Here is a 20,748-nt window from a genome sequence, read left to right on the forward strand (position 1 = left end):
GAATATTGGAAGTCTTTAGACTTAAAAGGATGAAAGTTCCATCATCGGCAAAAAGCTGTAAACCTTTACATGAAAGGCCAAGTAAAAAGGAAGGAGTCCATCTATCCAAGATGGCACCGGCGATGACGCTATCAAGACAAGAATATTGTTTAACTGTTACTGTTGCCGAGCGATGACCCAAGAGAAGTGATGACAGCGTCCCTTCAGCGCGGGAAAGTACGAGTTGTCAAGCAGGAGAGAAAACGACTGTCATTGGATGGGGGATAACTACACGATTACGTCAACACCAATCAGTGCAAATAGTACTCCCACACATACAAAAAAGGCGTGAACACGCTAAAAATTCTAGAAAAATCTAGAAAAACCGACCGGAAGAATCACCACGTGCAAAATTTGAAGGTTACGTGAAAGTGATGGGAAAAGAAGTTAAGTGGTGACGTAAATTAGAATGTGAGGGAAAAGAATGTCGTCCTTGAAGGACGGTGGGGTCAGACGATCTTGAATTGCAAAAGGTGAAAAGGAGAAAGACACAAAAATGCGTTGCTAACGTAAAAGTAAAAAAAGAGACATTTCCAATTCTCTTCACAGAAAAAAATGAAGAGAAATAAAAAAAGGAGAAGTACAAATACTATTAACTATGAAGGATTAAATTAAATTTAAATTCCTGACATAAAAAAATCGTAACACGACACTGTGACAGGGCTTAATCTATTTAATTTGTTCTTTGAAACGTGTTCGTTTCCACAAACAACGTTGCAAATACACTAACAAACTGCTTTAATCAGACTCTACCTAGTGTTAAAAAGATGTGGAAAGTAACTCTTCTTTAGTTCTTCTAGACCAAAACTTTTGGGCAACTTCAAAAGTCTCATTGGCAGGATACTCAATGAATCAATTATTCTAATGTTCAGCGATTGTATTGTGATGCATAAAACTTTGAGCCTCGCATGATGACTTTCGGCTTCACTTACTGTTTTACAAGATAATTAATCAAAAACATTCCATCATAACCCTGCATGTTATGAGCTACGACGGTGCGATTTTTATGAACAGGTGAAAACAGGAACTCTCCGAACTCATCGAGAGAGTCATATCCCTTAAAGACAACTTCCCTGCCATCAAAATATTGCATTACAAAATAATTAGCGATGTGCTCTCCGGAAGACTGGTTTGCCTCTATATCGAAAAAAACATAGTTTTCATGATGAGGGGATTTCTTCTTTTTCATGAAACATTTGTGATCTGCTGAATCACAATTTTTTTTGCAATTCCTGCTAAAAACTTGGCCGCAAACATGAGGGGTCTTCTTTTTGTAGACTCTATAGCAGTCTCGGCATAACCCAAATTGGGAACAAAACGAGTTATACTTTCTCCCAACCTCCTTAAGTCTTTCGAAGCAACCTTCGGATTTATAAATTTTATTACAATCGGGGCAACAAATTCGTAGGTTGCCTGAACAGGTGTCACTAAAACAAGTGTGACACCAATTTTTGCAACGGTGTGCAGTTGCAGTTTTGTATCCCAGATCGGAGATGGTAGTAGGATTTTCCTAAGAAACCTGTCATCGCTGTTATGGTGTGAAAGTGTTCCCCCACTTTCCATAGAAAGATCTTCCTATCACGGTCCTCTCCTCTGTATACAATCTAAAAAAAAAATTTAAAATTTAATACCGGTTTGAAATTTTCACTAAAGACTCATGTTTATAAACTTATAAAAATTATACATTGGCAGATATAATCACCTTATATATCACCTTAGATATCATCATCCTTCAGCATCCACAACGTGAATTTGAACATCCAGAGTTTGCAAATAATTCTATTTCAGCAAATCCACAGGGTTCCAGCGGCACACTTGCTTGTTCATGAAGTTGTAGTGCTAGATTTTTTTGAAGCGGTCTGTTGCATTTCCGTATTAGGCTGTATTTGAGGTCGCGATTGAGATGTGCAACAGCAACAACAATAGCTCGAGCGCAACAGAGCTGATCTTCGTTTGTTATGGTGACAACAGATTTCTTACGAATTGCTCTCATTGCGAGATTTGTATCAGTTGTCCTACTTCCACCTGTAGATCTTCTGATTGCAATGATGTCTATTTTCAGTGACGAATAGAGCTTGATATCCTTACCAGACTGGGCTACCTTCTCAACCTCAGCAACAATCTTGGATGGTGTGATATCGCTAACGGGCATTAATCTAATAGAAATACGATTGTTTAAAACACCCGATTAATGAGTCTATGAAATAGATTATCAATTCCTTCTTGCACATTTCGCAACGAAATACCAATAGGCTTGCTTAAAAATTTAACATCGTATATCAATTCATTTTTATCGTACTTTCGAATATTACGATTTCTTCTGTCCACGAGATCAGACAGGAGCTGACTCTAATAAAACAAATAAAATCATTCAAATTCTAAAATTTAAAATAAATTTATTAGAAGAGTGTATTATTTAATTATCTAAAAAAATCTTACATCAACATCATTTTCTAAACCATCGACATCTGTGCGTCTCCTTTTTGCATTCTATAATAAGACAAGAGAGTATTTTAAAAATATTGTTTTTTCTACACACACACTTTTATGTAAAATATATGTATATATTAAAACATTTTTCTATACATACAAAATTCCTCTCTTCTATTTTATCAAAATATGCCGTCGTCTTTGGCTGTTCTTCTGTTTTGCGTTTACCGTTCTGAGGGGGGTGGGGAAACAACAATAACAATATAAATAATCTACATAAAGTATATCAGATGCAAGAATAATAAATTAAAATATCACTTACCCGAAAAACAAATCCAAAGACTTGTAAAAAATCTAGTAACCGGAAATACTAACGATATAATAAACTCTATGAAGAGTTAAGAATATAATAAATTCTGTTAACAACTAACAATATTAAATAAAACTATGAGAAACGAAAATCTTTAACAATTGTTGACGTAAAATTTCACGAAGCACAAGTCAGTACTACAACACTTATGAATAAGTCAAGCAACTGAAGATCGAACTGCTAAATCCACAGGGGTTCCAGCAACTTCCTCAGTCCTGTCCACGTCGCTTCTTCCCGTTATGCTTCTCCTTTTCAGTTGTTATCTTACTAGTACAACTTGTTTTCGTGTGTGAGTTAACATGCTGTGGGCTGCGTGGACTTACAATATCGGAGAATTTTAACACATGTTTTTTTTTTATAAAATTTTTTTTATGTTTATCTAGATATCCTTTAGGCTGATGTGTATAATTATGCCAACCGTATAAAACATCGTTCAAATTTTAAATCTTTTGGTATGTTTTCCTGGGATGGTTGTTAGCACGCTGGAAACAACCTTCCCGCGAAGACATTTTGAGGTCGCGAGTTCGAACCTTGAATTTTTCACTTTGTTAACAATCTAAATATTTAAAATAGTCAGTTTGTCAGATAGTTAATTTTTAAGGTGGTATTCCTTACATACCACCTGAAAGAATCGATAGATGGCACCACGAGTCCTGCATAATTAAACCTAATCACTAATTAGTGATTAAATATAACCTTTAATTAATCATTTAATATAACTTTTAAACAGAAAATAAATTTAAGGTTTAATGTTACCACCCTTAAAAATTAATATATTCTTAAAACCGAAACTAAATCCGCATATTCAGGCTGGCAGAAATAAGTAAAAATAATAACCACAAAAATAGTTAAAATTATCACAAAATGAGAAAACGAAACTAAAAAAAGTTGCCACCACAAAATATATTATAACTTCCGATTAAGGGGCGGGAAGAAGTAAGCTTTTCCTGTCAGATGTTGCCACCACCAAAAAGTTTACACTGCCGGCTGTACCGTGAGTATAAATTTTGGTACAATTAAAGTTTAGGCCAAAACAAATGATAGCATGAACAATCTTAGTGATCGTATAGTATAAACAAAAATTACCATTACTCAAAAAAAAAAGAAAAATATATATTAAATTTGCCAAAAGTTTCAAGCCAAAAGAATTAGATTTATTTATAAAAAAAAAATTATTTACCCTCAGCTTTTGCGTACACATATGCTGAAAAGAAAACTACCCCCCCCCCTTATTACCTATAACAACAAGTTAAACAAAATAGAAAAAAGGAAAACTATCATTTCATTAAAAAGTGTCTCCAAACATTAAGAAAAAAAAATATTTATTGTAGATTATAACAGCATGGTAAGGTAAGCATTAGGATGACAAAATATAATTTCAGGTTTTTTAAATGCAAGGTGGTTGGACATCGATGGAAATTTAAACATTAGCATGTCATTGTATAACTTAAGGTTCTTTAGATGCAAAATGGAAATTAATTGTCAAGTGGCTGCTTTGAATCAATTACTATGGAGACATGAAAACAAAATAAATCATACCACGTGCCCCCTGGCACGGACTGGATGGTACGTCACATTGATGTTACTACTCACAAGATCTTGATCGTGGTTTCATCGACACAACTTATTTTTTACACAATTTTCTGTGCCCACATGGCACGCTTTCTCTGGGATCCCACATGGCACACTTCTCGAGCCAAAAAAAACGTGATGCACGACGTCTAGCATCGAAGAGAGAGAGCTAGAGCCCTTGCTCACAGCACGCACTCCTTTTTATATACTTTCCAAAACTCACAAAAAGAAAAAATTTTTCAAAAAATAATATTATTGTTTTAACAATAATCGAATTATAAAATAAAAATAACTTGCATATGGTGTGAAATATCTTAATCATTTGACAAAGCTCAAAAATTTAATTACAAAAATATATCAAATCAGCAGAAGAAAAAAAAACTTAAACTGAAAGTAACATTAAAAACTTGGATCTTTACAATCCAGTAGTAGAACTGATGCTGCCACCTGTCTACTTAAAAAGAAACTAACTGAACAAATGTTTAAAAATAAACTGAAACTTGTTCACTATTATTAAAAGGAACATAAAATATATTTAACTACGAAAAAGTTAATCGCCTAAAATCTAAATTAAATTAAATATCTTAAAAAAAACTGATTTCTTACAAGATAGAAAAAAATATTAAAGTTTATAAAAAACATGTAGAAATTTTGAATTCTACACGGTTGAGCAGAAATAGCCACCTCTTGGCTATGACGTCACTTCCGTCCTAAAGTGGCCCATATACTTCTATAAACTTTTATACAATATTCAACAACATTTAACAAATATTATAACACTTAAGTGATACATTCAAAATTGTGAACCACTTTTGTCAAAATACGATTTACACCAGTGTAAATTTCGCAACGTTTCCCACAGAGGTTGGCTACATCAAGAATTGTCCTCGTACCTTTACCATTACTAAGGAAAGATGATGCAACATTTTCATGTAAAAGGGTTAAATCATCAAGTTCATAAATTTGTTTAGTATCTGTATTAGCTGCAATTGCTTGAATATAGCCTATGCCATTAGTATATATTATGCATTCAGATTTCTTAATACCAAACACTTGATGGTTCATTAAAAACTTAGAGTAGAAAGAAAACTCGCCTGTATTATTCAGTGAATATTCATACTCACTGCATATTTCTGTTTTTTTGCGTAGTCCAAACAATATAACATTTTCAAATACTTTTTCCTTTTCTATTGTTGTAGTTACTATTAAGTTGTGTAACATATTGAGCAACTTGTGGTCAGCATTTTTTTAACATCTGCTTTGATTTCAGTTCATTACTAAGAAGATATCTCTTAGTCATTTGGCTTACGATGCCAGTCGGACCGATGCTGAACTTTCTTAATACTGCATTTTCCCCTTCATAGAGGAACATCGATCGGATTCACAAGGGTCCCCAGTCTAATACACTTTTGGTTCAATGCAAAAGTGGGTGAACATTGAAAGTCATTGCACTCTCGCCATACAAATCTTGGACCCCAGCAACAATTTTTATTAAATGTTCATCCACTTTCTGCAAATCTTGCTCATTTAAAGATTCTTGCAAAAGCAGGAACACTTATCCATTCAAATGACTTATGTTGTCAACATAATCCGATGGTAAAAACATCCGTGACGACTGGAATACAGACATATAATAGAAAGTTTCTCCATTCATCTGTTTTATGAGATTTTCTTTCAAAAACCAAGCGTTGGACACGTTCAACAACACATTGATGTATTACAACATTGTATAATTTCTCATTCATGGCTTTTATGCACTTGGGATTACCAATATAATAATCTTTATCTTTGTTAGTTGTGTCCAACCACAAAGACACTATTCTTTTTGAAACGCCCAAAAAAAAAGTGTGCATTGTATCTGACGAAAAGCCTTGAACAATGTTGAAGTGGGGAATCTCTGCAAGGGGCGATTGACCTGTAATACCCAACTGGTATCTGCCAGATTTAATTTCTTCTGCGGCAAGCTTTGCAGTTTGCTGTTCGTTTCTATCTTCAAAGAAAAATAACATCATTTCGTATGCTATATTTGATTGTTCCACCCACATTGACACCTGGATGGAGACACCACGAACAACCATAGAGCCCATTAAATTGGATATTATTTTGCAAACAAGGCCGAGCCACAGAGTCCGAGCAACAAGGAGTAGGAATCACCTTCACATTTATGTTCTTATCAGCCAAATGAATATTTAAACCATTGATTGTTAGATATTGAGGCCATTTCAGTTAAGGGTTTCAAAAAACCCTCAAATTTTGGTTCTTTTTTTTCCAAACCACAAACCAGCAAGCATTAAATGATTGTCTCTTTCTTTAAGAGACAATTCGTTAAGAGAAACAATGATTGACCATGCTGAACCTTTTGAATTGTTATACATGGCCATCCCATCTAAAGAAAAGTTATACTTCAACTGTGGTCACCTTGCAGCTTTTTGTATAGCCTTTCATTGATGATATCTTCGAAAGTTTCAGAGTCTCGGATAATAGGCTCAGAAGCGAGTTTAGCTTCAAGTGCATGATTATTTTCAACAATTTCAGATAGTTGACTTTTTAAGTCCACACTTATAAAAGAATTATTTTTTTGCGGGTTTGAAATATTGACAGCAACATTACAAAAGTTGCTCTGAACCGTTTTTTTATCAACTGATAAAGTACTTAAAACAAACATGGCAGAAAAAGTGATATTTCATTGTGTTAATTGACTTGGTGCCAATAAGATTATAGAGAGTACTTGAGGGCTTGGGAAGTTTATTCCTTGGAAAGACATTCAACATTTCCAATAAATCATTTACTCAAACATCAGACAAATGATGTCGAAGAGCAATGCTGAGAAGCATAACAATCAATTCGCCTTTTGTGATTTTTCACTTTTGAATCAATAATTTCTAAAACTTTATAACTGAAATTATCGGAGCTCCGAATCATCAAATACCTGAAAAATAAAAATAGCATTAATTTCAGAATAAAGATAAGTTAAACCAATAATTGGTTTTATTTATTATTGGTTTTATTCAAGTATCCTTTTGAAAGCATTTTTAAAGAACAGCAATACTGGAAATGAGGTATAAATTGCTATTTTGCAACTTTGAACATTATTAAAATTAAATAAAATTACTTCTAATTAACGATTAGTTCCTTTGAATACTAGTTTGAATTTGGTAATAACTTTGTATATTATATAATTTTTTAACCCTTTGAAATACACTAATTCGGATAACAGTAATTTTGATAGCAAACACCACTATTTACTTTAGCGAAACAAGAAAATATTAAAATAGGGTAAATTGGGAATCTTACTTAAGGATAATTAGAAGATGTCGGTCACTTATTTGTATAGCGGCCATCTAAATAGCCAACACAACTATTTATTTACTTTGGCAAAACAAGAAAATATTAAAACAGAGCAAATGGGACTCTTTCTTAAGGGTACAAGGGACCTTGAAAACTAATTTTTTTCAAGTGTTAATCCTACATTTATGATTTACAACATTTACTTATATCACATTTAGAAATCTGTGTTAAAAATTTCATGCAGATTACTTCAGTAGTTCTAAAAATATTAAACTTTAAAAATTCAAAACATCCCATGCGCTTGTAATGGTGTTATAATTTATAAAAATTGTTTATTACCACAGTGTTATGATAAATTCAATCACTTATAAATTTAAAAAAACATATCCAGTCAGTGTTATCATCTAAAAATGTTATAATTTAAATATCTATTTGTATTAATTTTTTAACAAACATGTTGGAATATAGCTATTAACCTTATCCTTTAATAAAAGTAATAATTTATTTTCGATCGTATAGCAGTTAGAATAATTTTTTAATAACGATAATTTTGTGTTGTGTAAGTTTAAATCAAAAAATTAGGAATATAACTAAAATTATCAGAATAATTACATTGTGATTCCAACGTTAAAATAATTAGTAGCTGCATACCTTAATAACTAACATTTAACATCAGTTATTACTATTCTCTAACGTACTCGTGCAGGTCATCCACGTGCCTCAAGATCAATTATTAATGTTAATCTGATTAGTTAAACGGCAATTTGGACTAGAATTAATTATAAGCAGGGTTCATACAGAGATCAGAAGAAAAAATCGAAGGAGTATCCAAGGAGTCCAAAATATTAAGGACTTGTCATAATTTAAAAAATTTCACTTAAAAGATAGCTAGATTTCTTTTTATAATTAAAAAGCAGTTATTATGAAGAAAATAAATAAAAATTCTTATTTTGCACAAAATACTTTTTTCCCATCCTCTCAAATTTAGACACCAAGAAAAATAAATAAAATCAACACCTTCATAAATTTTCCAATTTCAAATATTTTAATAAATCTAGAGTAAGTGTATAAAGAGAAATTAAAGATTAGCATAAAAATCTGACCAAACACATGTTTTGAAATCAATCTGAATACATAAGAAAATATAAGGCATTTTGTACTAAAAATAATAAATAAACAAACAACAAATCATGTTTGCTTGTAACATGGAAAATTATTTTTTTTTATTTTTTTCTTCCAACTCTAGCAATTCTATTTTTTTTTCTTTTAAAGATTTTTTCAAACTATTAGACTTCGTCAGCAAAGTCATGTCAGTCAGTCTCTCTGCTTTCTCAGCAAATTCATCAGCGGATTTTGTGAGTTCATCAATACATCGCTGTAAATGTTTCCTCTTTTTGTACTTCATTTAAAGAATCCTGGTCATCAAAAATTCCTTTTTTTTGATTTTTCAACTTTTTTCTCTTCTTCAAGATACTCGTTGTATCGTTGCCTTGCCATCATAACAGATTTTCTCAGTTCTTTATTGATGATAACCTTTGTTACATCACCACCCAAACCATTGATATGATCACAAATAGTTCGCAGAGCGATGTATGAGTTCTCTATCAAATTTTTCCCTTCTATTTTCTTATTTACACTGAAGCCTCTTTCAACAGTTGCTTGTCCATGACTCAACAAAAGAAGCTTTTGGATGCATGGTCAAACTTTCAAATGTTTCTCTTCCAAATAATGAGAAAAAAATTCATCCAACCTCATTTTTTCTTGATCAAAATTTAAAAAATCTGCAATATTTTGACTAACTGTTTCAATGATCAGAAAAATCATCACGAATTTCATCACAATCACAGATTTTTATAATATCCAAATCTGCTAGGCTATGCAAAAGACTTCTCATTTTCGTCAAACACCCTTGTTTATCTTCAGCTAATTTTTTTTGGAGTGAGAAACGACATGTTTCGAACAATACTAAACTTAGTTGGCGACTTTGATATAATGACGGATACCATCTTTACAAGAGCAGACTTTAATATCTTTACGTAAGGATAAGATTTGGCCATCTGAATTTTTTTTCGCCGAATATACTTGTCTTTCGGCCACAAATCCCATATCAATTTTTTCAATAGGAATATGGGTTTTGGGATTATCATGCTCTATCTGTAACAACTTAAGAACAGATACGCCGTTAAAAAGCTTAGGACTCAAAAACCTTTGCATTAATCAAACCAAAAGTTTCTTGATCTTCAGCCATAAATGGGATCAAATGTTTGTCCGACTGATAGGTTTTTAGAAAAGGCTCTACGGTTTTCGCTACACTTAAAAATATGTTCAATTTCACGGGAAATAAAACATCTTTAACATTTTTACGTACGTTTTGAAATGATTTCGTTGGTGTCTTTTGAAATTTCCCCTTTTACATGTCTTTCACATAGGTATGTAATGCAGAGAAAATGTCCAATGCTCTTTCACATACTATTATATTCTCAACCCATCTATGGGAAACGAATTTCAAGGGGTAAAGAGACCCAGATATTGACTCAAAATCCTCTCTCCTAGCAGGAGAATATTTAAAAAAGTGATATATATTAAACAAAAACAATTCTATTTCCCAATCTAAAGCTTCAAAACCTTTACGAAAGGCATTATGTACAACATGTAATGAACATGTCCCTATATTTATCAGCTGTTTGCTGAACTCATTACGAATATGTTCTTCCAACAGTCCATGCAATTTCAAAATTTACATTTGGTCCATCCATTGATAGCTGCAAAGCATTTTTTAAACTCAATGGTGAAATTGAATTTAAAAGGTTCGTAAACATGTCATTAGTAGTTGCATGCCCGAGGAAGACCGACGTTAAAAAGCAGGTTTTAATGTGATTATCAAGCCAAAATTTAGCATAAATATCCATTTGCTTCTTTAAATTTTTAGAATTGAGGGTTTCATCAAAAAGAGGGATAAAAATTTCCCCCTCCAAGTCTTTCAGAAGAAGATACTTGAAATATGGGGCAAGCCCAAAAACAGCTATATACGAAGTTTTCTTTTCACTGCAGGAAAAGTCGGCTGCAATGGCACTATCAGGAAACATAAGTTTCAAGACTTTGTCAATGTTAGTGTTTGACCTATATGAATGGTGGCACTTCACAGTCCTTAGAACTCAGAGTATCTCGGCATCTAGAGTTTTTGAACTTTGAAAATAACTTTCTAAATTCTTTCCAACTTCATTTGAAGATGAATCCCTTTGCTGAGATGAAGCTGACTCTCTTGGAAACGAAATTTTCTTTGTAAGTAGTAGTGCCCTCAATGACTCTAAATGGCTTTTGTAACCCATGTGTGACTTCAGAGCAGATTCCCCCATGCTGGCAATTGAAAACGTCTTATTACAAGACCTGCATCTGGCTGAGTGCTTATCCTGTCCATCAGCTAAGAGCCAGTTCTTGTACTTTTCATCTTCTAACCATTTAGTGTTGAAAACACATTTGTCACATGGAGCCATTATCACAGAGACAATACTCCTAAAAGACAAACAAAACCATTAATCTCTAAACACTGCCAGTCACTTTTTAAATGGTGGAAAGTAAAAAATCATTTAATATTTATAAATTTTTTTATGAACAATGGAAATTACCTCCTAAATATTTGTGTTACAAAGATTAGATACCTTACAAATCTTGTTAATTATTTATCCTAAAAATTAATAAACACCGATCAACTATTTAATATTTCAGTACTTAAAAGGAAAAAAAAACTCATTGGAAACGGAATGAATGTTTAAGGTAATTTATATTTATTTCCATAATAAAAATAAATAACTGAGTTATAAAAAATAACAAAATTACAATTAAATATCAGATGAAAGTTAAAATTAAGATACGAGTGTTGTAAAAAAACAATTACTTGGTTTCTTTCATGAAATTTGAAATCTATAAATAACAAGATGAACTACAAGAAAAAAAATCTTAAGAATTTCAGATGAACACAGGATACAAAAGTTAGTAAAAAAAAAAAAAAAAAAAAAAAAGCAAAAGTATACCGATTATTTTAAATTGCTCAGCAGACAGACTTTAAAGTACTTTTTATCATAGGTGATAATTTAGTGCATTAATCTTAATTTTAAGTCCCTAAGGAATTTTTTCTATTTAAGATACAGCTTTGAAGTAAACTCTTTTATCTTCAGTATAATATACTTATTTAAACTGTGCATGGAATTAGCATTTTATGAGGTATTACAATTTTTACAGCATGTTATATATACCTAACAGGAATTTTAAACTTTTTTTTAAACTTTTTTTACAAAATAATCCATAAAAAATATTCAAATTGATACATTAACGAATGAACAAAATTGTTAAGAATTTTTTTTAATTTAAAAAAAAAACAGTTTAATTATTTTTTAAAGATTAATTATTGGTTATAAGTGAAATGAGAATGTAAAACATCCACAAAATGAATGATTATACTTTTACTTAAAAAAATTTTTTGCAAGGGTACTGTGCCCCTCAATATATTTATGTACTTAATTTTCAAATACCTCAATACATAAAAAGTAAATAACAATTTATTCGAAGTACATAGATGGACAATTAAATATTAGATGAAAGCTAAAATTAAGGTACAAGTGTTGACAAAAAATAATTAATTGGTTTTTTTCATGAAATTTGAAGTCTATAAATAACAAGATGAACTATAAGAAGAAAAAAATCTTAAGAATTTCACAGTTTCAGATGGATACAAAAGTCAATAAAAAAAATAAAGCAGGCAAATGTATACCGATGCATGATAATATATATATATATATATATATATTCATGAAATAATGAAAAATAATATAACAACAGGGTACAAAATTCAGCAAAAAATAAGAACAAATAATTGGAATAAAAAATACACAAAATTAGATTGAGAAATTAAAGCTGTTGATGATGTAAATTACTGTTTTTATCTCAGTGGATGTTGGTTTGTATGGAAAGGAAGGTGAAGATTAACATTAAAGTGAAATTAATAACTTAAATTTTTCTATTGCAGCTTAGCTCAAACTTAGGGAAATAAAATTTGAAAAAAAAAAAAAAAAAAAAAAAACTTTAATTTTAATTTTAGATATTCTCCATTTTAAAGTGATTATGTTAGTTTTTAGTTATTGGCGCAAGAGCCAGTAGTGGCTATATCGCACCTACAACTTGGTTTTTTATTAAATATCTATATTGATGTATCAAAACCAATGGCTTTGAGGTAAGGGAAAATGTTGTTGTGGGGACTGTTACCAATTAATAAAATCAATGATGGATTAATGCAACCGAATTGGCGTTGTCTCCGAATTTAAAATTTGGTTAAAATGTGTTTCACAGTGAGCGGTTCCTTACAATGGGAACACTCTGGAGTAGGCTCATTTAGTAGAAGATGTATGTGAGTAATACGATTATGATCGATACGTAAACGGTTCAAAACAACTTCTAGCTTTCGAGGGAGATTAAGATGTGTATTAGGTTGTAGGTGTATGATTTGATACAGTTAAATAAAACATATTAAGCAGTGCGTGTTATTTTATTATTTTGCCATTTCAGATCACCCTCTTTGCTGCTAATTATTTGGGAAAAATTTTTCCGGATATACTCGGCTCTGAAAGATGCATGTTTCGATCCTGTTGCAGCAAGACTTGTTAAATTTTTGTCCAACATTACATTTTTGTTCCTCTTTTTGGTTCTAAGAGACATGGTATTTTTCTTTGGCGCAGCATATTGTGCAAGATGCAGCTTGCTAGCACAAGTTTACTCACAGTTTCAATTTTACATGCAATTGGGGTGAAAAACACTCAAATATAGGCACAGAATACCAAAGGCATTTTCAGATGTCCGCCTAGCTCTGCATAATCTGTAATTATATAGTGCTTTTTCAACATCTGTTTGAGCTTGACTTTCGGGGAAGGGTTTCATCATTGCCGAGGTTAATGCAAATGCTGCATCCCCGACAAAAACATGTGGGCACAAAGTTTTAGTTCCAGGAAGGTTCTTTGGTTTCGGAAGGGTAATAGTCCCTGGCTGAAGATTTTTGTTTAGGTTAGACCTTTGAAAAATTGTACTGTCACCTCCCTTTCCATACGAACCAACATCTACTGTGATAAAACAGTAGTTCGCATCAACAAGTGCCAATAAAACAGTCGAAAAATAGTCCTTATAACAGTAATAAGCACTTCCGCTGTTTTTCGGGCAAACCATCCTAATGTGCTTGCTATCAATTGCACCACAGCAGTTTGGAAAGTTCCACATCTTTGAGAAGTTCTTTTTAGTTTCCTCGAACTTCTCTTCAGAAGGCTAAGGCAAAAACAAAGGCATTACATTTTTTATGATGCTTTCTGGAACCTCTTCAATAATACGGCCAATTCAACTATGGCAAATTCTAAAGTTGAATGCCAAAGAATGGTTGGATTCTCCAGTTGTTAGCTATCTAAAAAGAAAACATATTTTTAGTCCAATAAAAAAAGTGAGAAAATTAAGTCACTTAAATAAAGGTAAATGTTTGGATTGTGGATTAAACAAAATACATATTGACTAGAATTTCCACAAAAAATTTACATGGAGTGTGATAAACAATGTGCAAGTGAATATTTTTCAATTATATTAAAAAAATATTCAGTAGTGAAATCTTTGATGTTCTGAGAATGAATTTTGCAATTATTATTCAGTATCAAATAATTTATTTAGCAATCTTTTGATGTCTTTGCCAAGTTTAAAGGTTTATTTTATTAGATTTTAATTGTTTCAAATACATATAGCCTTAAATTAACAGAGGAATGAAAATCCATGTAGTGCACGGGCCACCTTTACTTCTCAGACAAGTTGATACCCATCGATCTAAAGCTGAATACATGGATATTTATAGATATTAAAATAAGCTAAAATTAACTTTTATACTTGATATTAGAAAATTAAATAACATTTCAAACAGTAATTCTTGAATGCATGCAGAATTTAAATATAATAAAACACTTTCAAAATATGCTATTTAAAAAAGTATTAAATAGATATTAACACTCAGAAATTCATGCATGTTATAAAATAACAACTTAATAAATTTCTAATAAAATAACATTGCTCTTACCTGAGAGTCAGGCACAATTTCTCTTCTTTGGAGATTGGCTGCTTCCTTCTATTACACACTCTGTACGAAATGCTTCCTTCGATTAGTTTAAATAGTTCTTGAAACAATTCAATTGAGAAGCGAAAATACTGCCGAAATTTCTCATCATTAAACATTAATGTCTTTTAAACAGAACAGCGAATGCTCCTTCAGATTAATAAAGATCAGACGATTAATAAAAATTTCATCATCTTCTTTATTTTGAAAGAATAATCTAAACCTAGCTTCTTCTTCCTCCTCTTCCTCTTGAATTAATAGCGTTATAATTTGTTTTTCAGCGTGATCCATTTTCCAGCAAATTTATGACAATTTAAATAAACAATATCACACGTCATTTACGCATGCGCAATGAGAATTAATATCTGCGCCTAAACGTCTACTACCGCTGAGCTTACAAACCACTTTTTTTTGTTGTCGTCAGTGGGCGACAGGTTACCGCTCACGTCAAGCGAAAGCGTTCGTTCTAACAAACCAGGCCTTTAGGCATTGAATTGGATTCAAAAGTTGCTACCACACCATTTTTATTGCCACTATATATGCCTAACAAAATGGGCAGTGAGAGTAAAAGCGCTAGAACGATTCCTTATACATTATTAAAAGGTAATCGATACACTAAGCTCTCATTGAGAACCCGGGTTATCTAAGAATGAAAAACACGCGAGCTTGAAATGCTATTACAAAATGATGGTAAAACGAAAGATTATTTAGTATTAAAGCTTCAAAGTCAGTATTCTCCCCCTGCGAACATTTGTCATCAGCTCTGCAATCCCAAAGCTACACAGCTTTTTGAGCATATCAAGTTTCAAATTTTCTTCTCGAAAGTCTAATGAGTTTATGAAATGTTAAGAATGTAGGGTTTAATGGCATAAGGTCCAAAAAATACACGCTGCGCCAAACAAACGGGTTCCCCCCCCACAAATGTAAGATAACGCATGATTGTTTTTCCAAAATACATTATGTTATTAAAATTTTGCGTAGCACGCAAAACATCCAGAAGTCAATAAAATCAGATAAAGGTGTAAATAGATTAAGACAGGTTAAAACGGTACGTATATAATAAAATACAAACCTAATAAAATTGGCTAAAAGCGGTTATATACAATATAAAATACCAACCGCTTATAGAAATGCACAAATGTTAGGATGCTGCACGCTTTATTTAAAAAATATTTTATGCATACAACAGAACTACCGATGAAGGTTAAAACATGGGCAAGAAATTGTGATGGATCGTGAGAAAAACGTTGCAAGTATTGCAGTGAGGAGATTCTATTGTAGAGTTTAATGGCACAAGATCCAAAAGAGGATGCTGCGCAAACAGTACGTTAATGCAGCTTAAAATGTAAAATGCATACTACTATTTTATTTTTATAAAATACATAAAAGTAATAAAACCGTCAATAGCAAGACGAATATATTTAAAAGTCAATATATTCCAATAAAAGGCGTAGTTATATAAAATACTTGAAATAGGTAAAACTGCGCAGTGAGGAGGAGGTTCACCAAACAGCAAGTGAAGATAGGTCAATCGAGTGTGGCCTATTCGGAGACGAGTAAGCTTGACGTCTGCCCTACGATTTCATAAAGTAGACAATGGATCCAAATCAATTCTTTAAGCGTGCAAATTATTATTGATTTGGAGATCCCACTATTGCAACCACAGAGACTTCATTAGCTATCGAACATGTGTTTTTATATCTGAGTAATATATAGACGTTTAAGAAATTAACAAAAGTTTCAGGAGCTGTGGGAATTATTATGATCAGAAGCAGATTGCTTGGGTCTGCATAAGCGTCAAGAAACAAGAAAACAACTCTCCGTTTTGAGCGAAAAGAAAAACCTGAAAAGAGGGTAAATTTGGATTGCCGACAAAAATACTGTCAAGAATATTTCGAATGCATAGATAGAGTGAGTTCTGAAGTCAATAGGAGGTTCAATCCATTGGGGATGCAAAGATCAGTTGAGATAGAAACTATTAATAGAGGGCATAAAAGACACAAAGAGCCTTTCGACTCAAAAATTCTTCGGCCGCATGCTGTTGACTTCAATCTAAATACACTGATGTATAACTAGAAGTATTGGAAGGAAAAAAATTAAGAGACTGGCTAACGCGCTCTGCGTCGAGGATTCGAAAAGAGGAGGGAGAAAAAACAGCGCCGTCTGGCAATCGCTGATAGGCCCTCATACCATTACGTCACTCCTCTTCCTGCATTACATCCCTCCTCTTCAGCCATTTACTGCCTGTTGGGGAATAATCGTTTGCGAAGGGACTTAAAACTCAACAAGGGAAAATCGCTCGCACGCGACCCAGCCACCAGCCGATTGTACAAAACAGATTAAAAACATTAAAAGAAAATAAAAATACTTTTAACAATTCAAATGTTGGTTTGTGATGTCTAGATTTTTTTTTTTATAGAAATTTTTGTACCGATGGAAATTAATATATAAAATAATGTGGCTATAAAAGTCCAATTTTTTTTTAAGATACTCGTTTCATACCTATAAATAAAAGTTAGCATCATTCATTAATTAAATATTTTGCCTTAGCTCAAAAAATTTAATTTGAATGAATTAGACTAAAAACATTCAAATATTTCAACTCAAATATTTCAATAAAAAATAAATATTTACAGCTAAAATATTTATTTCACTGTAAAGTTATAGGCTATATATAAAGTTTTAGCATAAACAAGAAAAAATTGAACCGCATGGAACATTTTGAAAAAGTAAAATAACTGAAAATTTCATTTCGAGAAAGAACCACTTTTATTAATATGTACTGTATAACTATTTTATTTTTGTTTTAAAACCTTTTAGTTCATAATATTAACATAAACAAACTTCATGATTAGTTTTTAATTAAAAATTAAAAAAAAGTTTTGTATATGATTCTACTTCGACATAAAAGGAAGTATGTAAGCATATTATATAAGCAATTGTTGCATAAAAGGATTTTTTTCTAAAATCCTCCAAGACAGTAAGTAGGTCCTTCCTGTTTTATTGATTTTTTATCATTAGAGAGCTTTTTATATTTCTTTGAGTTCCTTCCCAATTTAAATTGTTGAGAAGATTGTTGCGTCTTTCAGCAACGAGTTGTTGTGGACAGCATTTTAAGCACTCATTTTCATTGTTTCCACAAAACCAAAATTGTACTCGCTAACTGCAGCTGTTATTGCTAGTTCTAGTCTTTTTTTTTTTTTTTTTTTTTTTTTTTTTTTTTTTTTTNTTGAGACGAATGTCCCTTTTAGACATTTGCGCCATATGCAACTATGGATGCTTTCATTAGTATTTTGGGTGTTGGAAAAGGTACACCGCGAAAGCATATCATCAGAAGCAAGGCGTTCATACACTGGTAGTATCATCTCCACAATTTCAGTTCTCCATAAGTTATGTCACGTTCAAACACCTTCAATGTACACTAGGGCGTATCGAAATTTTTTAGATCTTTTTTCAGTTGTGCGGAAAAGATGTGAACACCCGTCATTAAAAATTGTGCGGAATATCAAAACTCGGGGTCAATATCTTCTGTCGCCTCAGTGGGCCGAAAGTTCCGAAAATTGGACTAAAAATCATTAAAATAAAAATAATAATAAACAAACCCTTATTTCGTTTATCGGTCTGAGGTAGTGTTTACAAGTTGCTATTCTATAACAAATACAACTATAAAAAATTTTGGAAAATGAAGGTAAAATTTTAAGTAAATAAACTTCACACTTACCTCATTTTAATGGGAAGAGAGACTTTATTTTACCTCTTAAACATACAAATGACAAAAGCATTACTGTTTGTAATCATTTTTTGTCTCAAATTTTGACATATGCTTTCTGGATTCTAGTGTCGCTCTAATCTATTCCTGTTCAGCGACCCAACTGTTTTTCCCAAAGCTGCAGTAACTAATTTCACAATCCACTCCACTCCTTGTGTGTGTGAAGGAAATTTAATAAAGTCCCAGCAGTCCATTGGCATGCCGTCCTTTATCATCTTGAGAACTGATCTCTCTGAGAACGGAAGGCGATGTCACATAACAAGCTTGCCAGGCAATGAGATCTACATAGTCTGCTGCTTCAATGTTAAGAGCAGGAATAACGAATCTGCGAACACAACTTCCTTCTGGGCTAACTTCCCTTGCTTTAAAAATCCGCTGAGCTGCAAGGATCCTAATATGGCATCTCTCATCTTTTAGCATGGCCAAAAGCATGTTTTCTGGAGCTGAAAAGTAAGCGTTGCGATAAATAATTGGTTCGATTACGTCACGATACTTATTGGGCAAGTAGAGAGAGGAATTGATGAAATGCCACAGGTGTCTAGTACCGTCTTTTGTGGAATGATGAATCTTTATTCAGAACCATGTGGGTGCGTAGACTCTTAGAATGAATGCAACTAAAGTTAGTCTTCTCCAAATTTACCATCATGTTGTTGTCATTGCACCAATCCGAAAGCACAGATATAGCTCTATTTAATATCTTTTTTCTCGTAATTTTTGCAGTTTTCTTCGGTGCTTTAGCGTAGAACTTTCACATCGTAATACTTGTCACCTTTAAGAATGTTTTATTGATTCTTCGGTAGAACCTTCAGCGAATGTACAATAATTTAATTCGATCATGATATTTTGGTTTCATTTCGTTGTAATGGAAACTATACATTAACGTTTTGGAAATTTCCATTATACACATACCGATTACCATAGGTTTATTGAATTCTGAGTGCGTTTTTCGCATATGAAAAGCTGCAAGGTTTTCTGCAAATATTGTTCGATCCTCAAAGTTTGGTTTTGCGATAAGTTTTTCCGCCTTTATTCCATTGTTGCATAGTTTAACATTAACACGATTTCTTATATTCTCCATAGTTTTACCAAAAATAGAGTTATTCATTAACTTGTAGAAATTTCTTTGGAATTCGCTCTTAGCCGTGGATCTTCCATGTGTGTTTAGGTCTATATAAGTTTTTAACCAGGGGGCTTGTTTAAATTCTAAAACTCTATGAACTTTTTTTAGTTTCATTTCTAAGGCTAAGCATTGTTTTAAATTTCTATTGTGCATGACATAATTATTTTTATCAAATAGTGTGGTGATAAGCCGTCTTTCTCTACATCCAGGCGGAACCCTACTTTCAGGTGCCAGTGGCAGATCTGAATGATCATCGTGTAAGTGTTGAGGATAAATCAGGTCCGCCTCGAGAATGTATCCTAAAGGACTTTCATCGGAAATTTCTCTTATATCAATATCAGCAGGATTTATCCATTTAAAATCGCTTAAAGGCAAGCTTTGGGACATGGCCTACCCGTAGAGATTATTTGCGTCCAAATATTAGTAATTTGATGGTAAGTTTGCATCATAATTGAGCATATAGGGATTATTTGCTTTTCCAAATCTGTGGGAGCATTGGGAGATTCCGCCCCTTATTCCTTTCTCGACAAAAAGAAGCATATCATAATCTTTTAACGGCCCTATTTTTACACCTGTCATCTTTAGCATTGCATCCCAAGAGAGACCAGGGGAAGTAAAATACCAGGAGGGGTCTAAGTGGTATGTTTTTAAACAAACTTTCCGGAAATTTTGAAAAATATCCGTTAGCAACAGAACATCAGTTTTTAAATATAAATCGGAGTATTCACCCTTTGTTTTAATATTAAAAGTATCCGATACGCGTTTAGCATATTCATAATCCTGATCGGAAATTGATACTTCGTCTAACTGGCTAAAAAATGCATCTTATGAGGGGAGTGACGTCTCATCAAAATTTTCTACACAATTCATGTAATCCTAAGGGTAAACACCCTTCCTCAAAACCAAATCAACCTTATCTGCAGGAAAAAATTTTTTTATTGTGTAATATTCATCCGGACATAAATTATTTGCAAGTGTATCCAAGCTGCTAGGTAAAAATCTAAAAGTATCAAAAAATCTTATTTTGAAAC

This window comes from Parasteatoda tepidariorum, chromosome 10 (genome assembly GCF_043381705.1).
Source record: "Parasteatoda tepidariorum isolate YZ-2023 chromosome 10, CAS_Ptep_4.0, whole genome shotgun sequence".
NCBI classification, from domain to species: domain Eukaryota; kingdom Metazoa; phylum Arthropoda; class Arachnida; order Araneae; family Theridiidae; genus Parasteatoda; species Parasteatoda tepidariorum.